The 12,280-nt window shown below is 43.7% G+C and overlaps 1 protein-coding gene across 3 annotated transcripts in view; it reads left to right on the forward strand.

Annotated features, from left to right (window-relative positions):
- LOC139747564 (sphingomyelin phosphodiesterase-like) overlaps window positions 1-12,280 on the forward strand; it is a 77,458-nt gene that overhangs the window by 2,895 nt on the left and 62,283 nt on the right. The window contains exon 1 of one of the 3 annotated variants that reach the window (XM_071659984.1): window positions 6,007-6,147. The exons of the other annotated variants lie outside the window; for them this stretch is intronic. The gene's annotated coding sequence lies outside the window, so the exon portion shown is untranslated. Of the gene's footprint in view, window positions 1-6,006; window positions 6,148-12,280 lie in introns of those variants that run through there. 3 annotated transcript variants of the gene reach the window in all.

Genomic DNA, 12,280 nt, shown 5'->3' on the forward strand with positions numbered 1-12,280 from the left:
ACGATGTGGGCGCTCGATGCTTCACTTTGGAGCTGATGGTGTGCAGGGTCTGTGCTTTCTGTATTGCTCTCTTCATTCAGTAAGCTTATATTCCCTAACACGGGGAAACCTATTTGTATTTATTTTAGGAAATATACAGAGTTTTTAACAGTTCATTGATAATTGGGCTTTGTTTTTGACAATCCGTTTGTTTTGTTATTGATAATATGTGGGCTTTATCGACTGCCACGGCTATTTAGGTCGTTGAATGAATTTTTTAGGTTTCAAAAAAAATTTCCAGAATGTACACCTTCTGTGTATATGGTTTACATGACTGACGTTGGCTTGACTCTTGTATGTTGTTCAAGTAATTTTTTCATGATGTGAAGGACTACTGAATTATTTCATATAATTTCATATTGGACATAGAATACAAATTAAAGTAAATGCAAATGAACTTGTAAAGTTTGATGAATACTATGTTACGTTAGTGATACAATGTACAATTTTTGATAGATTTGCCAGTTAAAAATGCAGTTGAATAATGATAAAAAGCTTTGATTATAAGTAGCATATATGCTTCTTCCTTGTTTCAGGAGGACTTGTTTAAATGTTTTTTTGTCAGATCCTAAAATTTTCCGTATGAGAAATGTAATGACTGCCATACTATGCATGGCAGACTATCTATAAATGACAAGAAACGGCATCAGACGAATTAAGACGCAATTGTGTTACGGTGACACAATCTGATTTACTTTGCGCTATAAGCGTTTTAGGAAATACCTAGGAGGAAAAGCCTAGACTTACTATTACGAAGAATGATCGACCCAGAGATGGGGCTAAGCACAGTAATTTTCAAGATGACTTCGTCTTATTTTAGTCGCACCTTTGGGGTATTTAGCCATCCAATTTTTCGTTAGTATTGTAGAAAATTGTGCTGTGGGCGGAAATAGGTGGTATAGAGAAATGCAGTTTGTACTTCTGACACGGTGAAGAACAATGTGAAAGTGCGAGACAGGAAATAAGGAAATATTGAGGCATTGCGCACTGCTTCCTACACTTCAGTGTTGTTGATGATGATGTCACTTTTTTATTGTTGTTGGACAGGCTACAATTTTTGTAATGGAAGCGGGTGGGCATAGTTGAAATGCTGAAAACACAGGGATCTCCCATAATGTGTTTACACGACGGTGTAATAGGACTTATCGTATTTCCTTTTTCCTCGTGGTTAATGGCGTGTATATATATATATATATATATATATATATATATATATATATATATATATATATATATATACACACACACACACACACACACACCAGGCGTAAGCTGGGATGTGTACATTTGCGTTTACTTAAGGTTAGGACATGGCATGTGTATGAGATCAATATGGGGCAACACGTGAGTTTAATAAGCTCTCCCCGTACCACACATTCACAGTAGGATAATTCAAAGAAACGAGCCTTGTGAGTTACGTACTATTCTGTTTTGTGTTGTGATGGAGAGAGAGAGAGAGAGAGAGAGAGAGAGAGAGAGAGAGAGAGAGAGAGAGAGAGAGAGAGAGTTATTAGCATAAGATCATTTAGTAATACATTTGGAACGTTAATGGATTTATGGTACCGAGGAAAAGAAGTGTGTCGTATCATATGTTTGTATGATGCCCAGGCTGACTGTGGGCGTTAGTGGTCGACAGTTTATTACGCGGAATTTTATCTCTTCGTAGCGGCCTATGGATCGCGTCCGAACACCTTTCATGCCATCATATGTAGATCTTGGCCTAGGGCTGCGGGAGGGAGGGAGGAAAAAAAAAAAGACAGGAGGACAGGCCATCTACAGTCAAGGTAAAGGGCTAGGATAAGCTAGACTAAGACTTGGCGAATGGCTAGGCTAGGCTGCGGCCTGGCGAATATTTGACCAGTATTCCTGTCGGCTGTGCTTGATGGTGTTGGTAATTGAGAACATTGGTATTAGCATAATGCACTATCATTGTGGGGAAACTATTTTTTTTATACCTGAAAACAGAAACAGGTGTGGAAGGAGAGGTAGTTTTATATAATCCATACGCGAAAACGAGCTGCGTACCATAATGGTCGATACTATGTAAATGTCCTGCAGATTTTTGCTCCTCAAGTTCCTAGTGTTGTCATAGAGTAAATATCTTTAATTTGCGCCGTTGCTCTGTAGAAATCTGTGCTCCTTGCTTTAGGCACTAATTTTTGTGTGTCAACGTGTGCTTGACGGTAGCTCTAAAAATGCGTGTGCTGTGTCATTGTTTTCGAATCTGGGAATCAGTAATGTATACACCCTCAGGGCTGGCCTTCTCTGTAACCACAAAATGCTCTTTCTTGTGTTTGTTGGACAAACTGCATTCTGCAACAAACGTTACCGTTTACTTCTCTTCCCCCCCCCCCCCCCCCCACTGTTACACTTTGCTGTAGCAAGTGAAACAAGAAACGCCTTAGAAGTAGACCACTTTCACACATGTTCGAGAACTTTAAACAATTTGTTATTAATCTAGACTTTTCAGCAGCGGTATATCATATCTATTGTCTTTCGGGGATGAAATTTTATCCCGTGGCTTTAGTTTCATAATCACTGGCTTTCGAATGGCTCCATTGACTCAAGTGAACAGCTTTTATGGAACTTTCTCTTAAATTTCCTGTTATAAGTAAACAGCTTTTAAGAAACTTTCTCCTATATTTACAGTTATAGAGAATTAATGTTTGTATTTTTTTTCTGTTCATCTGCTACTGCGGTGGATTGTGCATTTGAAGACGAACTTTTGTCATAATGTGAGACAGCTGTGGCCTTTGTAGATTTATTTCATGGTACAAAACTGAAACAGCGATTCCTCTAAAGTTGTGGTTAAGCTGGAGACTGGAAGTCACGGTCAGTTTTCCCAGCACATAGAATATTAGAATATCACCGGTTTTTAAAAAGATGGAAGTGTTTTCACACTCGAGAGGAATTTATGGAGAGCAGCAATCTGTTGCATGTACTCAGAAGTTATTAGATAATTCGAAGCCTAACTTCCACTTCCGAGAGTTTGTTGACATGGCCAAGTTCAAGATATTTCTGAGCGTGTGATGAGTGCCCAAATTCCAGCGGCTTTGGTGAAATTTGTAATAATTTTTCATCACGGCATAGCACGACTGAGTGTAACTATCCATTTGATTGTACCGCATTACCTCTCCGGATAATGATGATTGTTTATAGTAGCGTGGTTGTAGTAGGTTGGCTCTACAGGTAAATAAAGAGCTCACACTTGATAGAAATTTACTTTATAAGGGGAAATTGAGAACTTGATAGGCGTTTTTTAGCTTGTAAACTCGGGTCTAGAGAAAGCTATGGAAAAGACAGGGAAAGCTATGAAAAAGACGTTTATAGAAATTTAGGTTGTGGTCATTAAGCCAGAGAAGTTAAGCATTATGTCGCTACCATATCGATGAACTCCCATAGATATGGTATTTTCGTCAGTGAAGTCATAGAATCGTGCTATGCAGATGAATGAATCATAGTATCATGCAGTCATTACACTTGTCTGGAACTTTATGAATTCATCAACCATAATTAAGATATGTGCATATGCAGTATTATCTTGTATCCAGATGTCAGTACATTCTTTAGATATGAGTGTCGGTTATGGACGTACTGTATTCATATTCTAGTCGAATGTCGTCACATCCTGAAGCACTGATTTGTCCGGATGCCTGCATATCCAGCAGTCCGCGTCTGGATGGAGGTCTTATGATGAGGCCGGACATTCAGATTGGCTCACAAGCATGAGATATCCGGAAAGAAGAACATTGTTTCGTCTTCTCTCATGTGGATTACGGTCGCGTTCTCCTTTCGCTTGAGTATCCGGCTATTGGTTTAACCCCAGTGGATGATAGGCTGTGCAACAGTCTAGCTGTACGGAAAGTGTGGCACCAAGGTTGGAAGCAGCTGTGATACCGCAGAGTCACAGTTTCCTGCGGCTGCAGAGTTCATTGTTGTTGCTTCAAATGCTGCATCTTCCGAGTTATATGGATGAATCAAAGATTACTTGTGTTGATTTATTCGTCGACTCGGATATGCCGACGAAACCTAGTATAATGAGGGCCGGTTGAGTACGGGCCCCACATCCAGCGTCGCCCCAACAGGGGCTTCACACCCGCGCTCCTCAGGTAGACTCCTCCCACCACACACACAGCCGCAGCCGCTCACCCCTGCCCGGTCATCAACCCCTGGCCAGGCTAGGCCAGGCCAGGCCAAGTCAAGACAGACCCAGACCTCACAACAGGCTCCGGCCTGGCTCATTGACCGAAACATATGACGTTAATCTGAGTCCCTCGTTGTACAGTACCTCCGTTTACTTTTATTTAATATTCACTTAACCCGCACACAGCCCATACCTGGTTGTGATGTAACAAAACACATTTTCAATACAGCCAGGGCTCGTAAACAATTTGAAATAATTCATTTCAACTGGTCTGCGAAATATTTCAGCGATTGAAACCAGTTTGGAAGTTAAAACGGATAATCCATTTCATTCACCTTATAAAGATTATGATTTTGTTTTTTAAAACAAAAAACAAAAGCGATGTGTTTAAAACGGATCCCGGCAGAAGTCAAGAGAAAAACTGATCTGATTTTTGACGATCGGAGACGGGAGGCAAGATGCGTCCTGATGCATCTCGCTGAAGTGGTGAGGGATTGTGGCTGCTCCTGAAATCGATAACTTCCTTTTTCAAGCCTTAAGAGAAAGTTTCTTAAATTGTGCTTCCACAAGTGAAGCGAAAAGATGACAAACTCGAGCCGCACTGCCCCTTATTGGTGGTCAGTTAGTAAACCTGAAACTTGCCTATTATTTTGCCCAAATGTTCTACCACCATAATCAACAGAATTTTATTTTCACGATGCGTGTGTATTACTGGGACTTTCGAACTCGCCTAATGAGCCCCGTATTTCGTCTCTTCATAGATGAAGTGTTAGTCTTAAGTCATTTAGCTTGTCCATACTGAGGAATACGTTCTCAACAGAGTTCTTGTATTCTTCAGTCGTTTCGTTAAGATACCCAAGACTGTAAGTCTAGTAGGATAAACTCTTAGTCACCTCTTTTTACTGTCTCGGGTCGTCACAGAATGTACGCTGGTAAATTGTTTCATTCATGGTGCGTGTGAGTGTGTGGTTTACGTTGTTGCAGGTAAAGTAGCAACATTGCGCCCAGTCGGCATTGTTCATGTCTTTCATGAAGGGTTTTTGCTTCGCTTTCATCTTCTGTAACCGATTGAGGTAAACCGGTGCCCCTAGCCAAGGTAGGATGGGTATGGGAGGAAGGCGACGCTGTAAATTGGCTCGGAACCATTGCTCCGTTTGATACATTTTCCCGACGAATGCGATGCTCAGGTGTTGGTGATGCCGCAAGGCTAGCATCCTTCGTTATGTTGCCTGTTCACTGCTTTTGCTATGCTTGCAAATTCATTTTTTTTTTTTTTTTGTACAGAAAGGCGCAGACATAACTGCTGAAGAGCTTTCTCCAATCAGAAATTTTGTCATGTTTTTAACCCTTTCAGAATCAGAAATTAAACGGCCAATACCCAGAATTCTTGACCTTGGCACCGGGACAAAGCATCCGCAACACGCATGTGCACCCCAAGGGCGAAGAGTTGCCCAGTTATATTATTTTACAAATTCTTTCATGTTATCTAACATAAACATCTCAAGTTTCGCGATTGATCTTAGTATTTCCTATGTTCTTTTTCTATGTGCATTTGCTATTCAACTGATTCGAAACACAATCACAAAGAACCTGTGCGTTTGCGCATCTGAGCGTTCGACTTTCATCCGAAAACTAAGTGGAACGTCGGTGAGGCAAAACATGTAACACAACATTCAAGTTTACTGCACCAAAAAAGAGAAAAAAAATAATCAATTTCTAACGTAGCACCCATTACAGCTCTGATTTTTTTTGCGACATGAATTTTCACGGTCAAAGAGGAAAGGGAAAAAGAGTTGATAGTGTCACCGGGAGTGAACAAACTGACGTACACAGATCTCTTTTACTACGTCTCTCCAAAGTGTCCTTATAATTAGTTTAAATATCAACATAAAATTTAATGGAAAGTAGTGCGGCACATCATGGAAGTTGTTATGGCATACCGTCTGCAAGGCACAGATGTTAAGGTAGTGTTTTACTTTTGTGTATTTCGTAGTAGTAACAGATCCTCTTTATGTTGGAGTCGTAACAGTTCTCCTACTTTTAAAGCAAGGTGTGACTTTCTTTGTGCTGCAGTGGTAAAAGATGTCTTTATTCATGGTGCAGTGATTTCTTTTTATCCATTTGTTTATGCTGTAGTGGCAGCATTTTCCGTATGTTTACGCTGTGGACGTAGCGTTTTCCTTTTGTTTACGCTGAGGTTGTAGCATTTCCAGTTTCTTTAAGCTGTGGTTGCAGCATTTCCCGTTGGATTGTGCTGTGAATGTAGCATATCCAACTTATGCTTTGGTTGTAGCATTTCCAATTTGTTGCCGCTGCGGTTGTAGCATTTCTTGTTTGTTTGTGCTTTGATTGTAGCATTTCACGTTTGTTATGCAGTGGTTGTAGCATTTCCCTTTGTTTACGCTATGGCTGTAACATTTCCCGTTTGTTTATGCTGTGGTTGTAGCATTTCGCGTTTGTTTACGCTGTGGTAGTAGCATTTCCCGTTTGTTTACCCAGTGGTTTTAGCATTTCTCCATTCGTTTCTGCAGTAGTGTTAGGGGGGACTTCCATATTTATACTGCAGTGGTTCGTTCTGTTGTTGCCCTCTGTGCATGGACCGTTTCTGAAAAATCTTTATATATGAGTGTACGAATACAGATTGAGGCGACTCGACTGACTTAACAGCGTGCATGACTCTGCTTCATGGCACTGGCTGCCAACAGGCAAAGGCCTGTGTCGGACCAAGCAGAGGTCCGACGATCTTTAAAAAAAAAATGTGGAAAATGCGTCTGGCATTAGAGAAGTGATTAAACTTTAGCGTACATTAGTGATGGCTTTCGTCTCGGTCATGCGTATAGCATAAGCCTTTGTGTGTTCAGCTTTGTTTGGTGAACTACATCATCTGGCATTTCAACTGTGTCTGACATTTCAGCTGTGTCTGCCCTTGGTGATGCAGTCAGCGGTGATTTTCTCTCGTGTATTTGTTTGTTATCTCGCTATTGGACCTGTGAGTGAGCTGCCAATGCATTCATCTTGAAATTACTGTTCGTTTTTTTTTTTTTTTTGTAACGTTCGTCTTTGGTTATTTGAAGTCAGAATAAACTTTAATGAGTCATAATTATTGTTTTCTGGTGTTGTTTGGCAAGAATTGATTTTCCTGCGGGCCTCCCCAGCCTAGTAGAACATCCGTTTGGGCTTTCCTACTTGGCTGTGTCGCTTTATTGTTAACTCTGGGAGTGCTTGGGCTTGCGTCATCCAGGCTTGTATTGCTTCTCACTGCTTGCATCCTGTCCCTCCTCCTCCTCTCCTCTTCCCCTTCCCCCCGCCGCCCTCAGTCGTTGCCTCACATTTACTGCCACCAACTGCCGCCTGTATTGCCTTCGGCGCCCACCCTCACTTCATTGTTTTGCAGATAATAGTGGGCGTTGGAACCTTTCTGAAGGTTCTCAATAGCAAATCGTCGAAGATAGATGTATTTTTACTCCTATAGAGACAATGGATAAGCTAGGATGAGGCCTCAATATGTGTCTCGCCTTCCTCCTTTTCTTGTCTAACTTTCTCTTGTTCATCCCGCTCTCAAGAACCCCTCAAGAAACCCCTGAAGTCTTTTAACTCCCTCCGCCTCCTCAAATAAGAAAAAAAAAAATCCAGTCAGCAGAGAAGAAAGATATTCGTAGTTTTGTCTTCAACCGCATGGAACTGTTGCGTTAATTGTTGTTATGGACATATGGAGGTGGTGTGCCATTCCCGTAAATATTTTGCCTGTGACGACTGGGAGTTAGCATATGGCCAGTGAGGCTTTTGGTGCTTCAGATGCGTGGCAGGTGGTGGCCCAGTGGTCCGTGTGTGTGTGTGTGTGTGTGTGTGCTAGGGATGACCAGGAACACTGGCTGTGAGGATTTGATTCCCGTACTAATGAGTTAATATCCTCGGTGGGCAGAGCGTCGAGTGGGTCGGTCAGGTTGGCTGGGAGGAGGGGTGGCCAGCCGGAGTGACGATTTGGGAGTAGGTTAGGTTAGGAGGAGGATAGGATTGCATCGTTAAGGGATATTTGTATATACCATCGTCACTTACACCAGTTTAGGTTATATATATATATATATATATATATATATATATATATATATATATATATATATATATATATATATATATGAGAACCCTTGTTGAAGTTACGTCTTCGATCAAGGTTCTGTATCAGGATTTTTCATATGAGTTCTAAGGCTTTTTTTTTTTATGTACTTTGGTATCATAGCGGTTTCAGTTAACTTTCTTTAAAGAAATATACGGAATTACTTAGAATTATTTGTATATATTTCAGTGTGTAATTTGTATATTGTACAGGTGTAGATGAAAGATATTCTTTGAAGAAGACTTTCTATACCGCATGATATCAGAGCTACCAGCATTACATTGTTTAATTATGTGTATAATTATTTAATTCCAGTGATAATTACCCTCCTGGCTCTGATCTAATTGGGTTGGTGAGAAGATTTGGACCCTGTAATTCATGTTCGTATTTGTTCTGTATGTTCATAGTTATTGTTAGTTATCATTATTATAATTATTGTTATGATTAGCGGGTATGGAAGTGTTGTGATTGTGGAAGTGTAGTAAGTGTGGGAGTGTAGCGCCTGTGTGGCAATGCAACAAGTGTGGGTTTGTAGTTTGTATAGTGATTGTGGGAATGCAACGAGTTTGTGACAAGCGACTGTGGGAGTGGAATGAGTGAGCGACGAGCGACAGGGGCGTGAGGGACTGTTTGGTAACGAGTGATGATGCGTGTTGACCGGGCCTGGCTGCACCGGAGGAGCTTCAAACTGGTTTTGGAACGAGTTCGGTCCAGGTCAGTGGTCGGAGCTGCTCGCATGTTATTCGGGAGCATTCTGTGTGAACTGTTTATTTCAGGGCGCTTCGGATGGTTGCTTGGGAGGAGCTTCGTTTGAGCCGTTCTTTCTGAGAGTTTCGGTCGTTCGTCGGGAAGAGTTCGTTTGGAGAATTCATTCGAACAGTTATGATGTTATTTATGAAAGCTTCTCTTCGTTTAAGAAGGGGGTCATTCGAAACGGTTCGTAGCGTTATTCGAGAAGGCGTTCTGCTCGAAGAGGCTGGTTCTTAGGTCTTACTGTCGTGTTATGAGATAAGTGTTCTGGATTTGCTTGCCAGTTATACTTCCAACTGCCGATGTTCTCGTCATTTATGCTCATGCGCGCGTGAAATGCGGTCATGGTGTCATGAAATTGGCTTGGATGGCGGTGGACTCGTTGCCTGGAATAGTGTTGTTTGGGGGGTTTTGTTTCGTAGTACAGTGTTACGTAGGTGGGGGGCGGGGGTTATGATGTACCTTGAGTGGCCATAGTGTCTTAGACGGTGTGGGTATGGGAGGTTGTGGTGGTATTAATATGGTGCTTGAATGTTAGGCCAAAGGTTAGCCAATGGTTCCCAGGGTTCGTACCTTCGTGCCCAACGGTTTTGTGTCGTCGTGCTCAGGGGTCGTGTGTCGTCGTTCTCAAGGTTAGTGTCGTCTTGCTCAAGGGTCGTGTGTCCGTCGTGCTCAAAGGTCTTACTGTCGTGTTCAAGGGTCATATCGTCCTGTCTAAGGGTCTTATCGTTTTACTTAAGTGTCGTCTGTCGTCGTGCTCAAGGGTCGTGCCGTCGCCCTCATTTGAGCAGCACAGTAAATATTTATCCTGAGTCACAGGTTTGAAACTGTCGCCTGAAGTTTGTGCCGGTCACGATCGTCTGTTGACAGCAAACTGCTAGCCAGTTTAGGTTAGGAAAAAAACAGATAAATGGACGAAGAAACAAGTGTTAAGTTTCGCCATAGACGCCTCTAAAAGTCCCTAAGTCCCACATGTGCCAATGGATCACAAGTGATTTGAAAGATTTCAGTTGCAGTGTTGCGTACGGGTGAAGCAACCCGAAAAGTGGGGTTCATTATGACTTCTCTAAATTTATTGCTCTCTTCCTTTCTTACACTGAAGCCTCCCAACCATCCGACTCTGCCATCTTCCCACCTGCCTACACCGTGTGACACCATCCGCTGCCACCGCCTTCACCTCCTTCCACCACCTACTGTCCTCCCAATACCAACACCCCCCAGCTGCTTTTTTTTTTAACATCCTCCTGTTTCACCCAACCGTCCTTCTAAATTCCGTCCCGTGAATCCTTCCACGGACTCTCTCTCTCTCTCTCTCTCTCTCTCTCTCTCTCTCTCTCTCTCTCTCTCTCTCTCTCTCTCTCTCTCTCTCTCTCTCATATGTTTCAAACCTTCCCTCCCCCTCTGTTCCCAGTCCACTGCACCTGCACCGCCGCCACACCGCCACCTACCTGCCTCCCCACCAGGCTGGGGAGTAGAACTTGCGGTTAGGAGCTTCTCCAGTGATGTGTGTGTGTGTGTGTGTGTGTGTGTGTGTGTGTGTGTGTGTGTGTGTGTGTGTGTGACAAATTCTTTCGAGCTCTCGTCACATCTGCTTTCTCCACCGTCACGTCTCTCCCGTCACTCCAGCACACAAACCTACCTCCTCCTCCTCCATCTTCTACCTTGCATGGCTTTTCACCCCCGAGGGGTGGGGTGGAGGAGGTTGGGTTCTGAGATGCCCTCGGGGAGGACTTTCCCAGACCAAAACCGCAAAAAAAAAAAAAAAGAAAAAAATCGCAGCAGCGATTCTGTGAAGACTTCCCTCTACGGGGGTGAGTTGCGGATTGGGTGCGAATGTCTCAGCAGCGGGAGAAGGAAATGCTCGCATTTGTCGTCGTCTTCGTCGTCGTCCCCGGGTGAGCGGGGGAGCGACATATGTCGTGCGAGGAGAGCTCGGCCCAGTCTTGCCACGTTCTTGGTCGCACCAGCGCGCTCGCGCACGACTAAACCCACACCCCCCTAGGTTCTCTCCCCCCCCCCCCCACCTCATAGAGCGTCGTTGAGATGGCTGTAGTGTCGTGTAGGGACGAAGGAGTCTCTCTCTCTCTCTCTCTCTCTCTCTCTCTCTCTCTCTCTCTCTCTCTCTCTCTCTCTCTCTCTCTCTCTCTCTCTCTCTCTCTCTCTCTCTCTAACTTTGCTCCAGTTTACGGCCGCCGTGGAAGAACTCGTTCAGCGAAGAGGATGATCGGGATATTTTTTTTTCCTTCTAAGCGCGGGTGGGATTCACTCCCTTAATTATTCTGTAGGAGTTCGTTCCTTCCTTGGAGAGTGCGGATGCTGTGGTTGGCTGCATGGTAAGACGATGGTGCACTCGTACCGTGTGTATGTGTGTGTGTGCGTGTGTGTGTGTGTGTGTGTGTGTGTGTGTTTGTGTATTTTGATTACTTGTTTTTGCGTATGGGGAAGGAACCTTTTCGCTCTCGTTGGGCCACATCCCCTTATCCCCTCACCACTTTTTTTTTCGTAAGTTTTTAATGGTTTGGTCTTAGTCACATTTGGCCTTGTCTATTTTTTTCTTCTTTTACATGACTCTACAACTTTGTGGGTGAAGACAATTCCACACTTCCCCCTGTGCACTTCCTCACGTCCCTCCGTTCACTTCTTCACGTCCCTCCATACACTTCCCCACGTCCCTCCGTACACTATCTCACGTCCCTCCATACACTTCCTCACGTCCCTCTGTACACTTCCTCACGTCCCTCCATACACTTCCTCACGTCCCTCCGTACTCACGTGAAGTCTCATCTCCCCTTAACCCCCAGGCATGACCACATATTCTGTACACTACACTTCCATCGTCAGAGAACTGTTCTTCATTGACTTCATCATGGCTTCCTTTTAATAAGCTACGTTCGATTATCCTGCCTCTCTTTCACGCCTTTGTTCTCCTCCGCCCGCCAAGTGGTCAGGCCAAGAGCTGCCCATGTCTCTTCATTAGCTTATTCCCGAGTAGGTATGGGATCCTACTGGTGGCAGTGTCGTGTCATACGTGTAGCATTGCCTTTGGGAGCCATTCCACAGCGGTGTTTGGACCCCTTTCCCACTGCCGTTCCCGTACGCGGCTCCTCGGTTGAGAGCACCATGTCTTCGCGTGGTATTCCAACCAAAGGGGGGCGCGATCGTCCGACGTGTGTAGCTGGCTCAAACATCTCACCCGCTGCGCGTATTTTGAAAGCGGGTTCGTTCGTGGACAC

This window comes from Panulirus ornatus, chromosome 69, assembly GCF_036320965.1.
Source record: "Panulirus ornatus isolate Po-2019 chromosome 69, ASM3632096v1, whole genome shotgun sequence".
Taxonomy (NCBI): domain Eukaryota; kingdom Metazoa; phylum Arthropoda; class Malacostraca; order Decapoda; family Palinuridae; genus Panulirus; species Panulirus ornatus.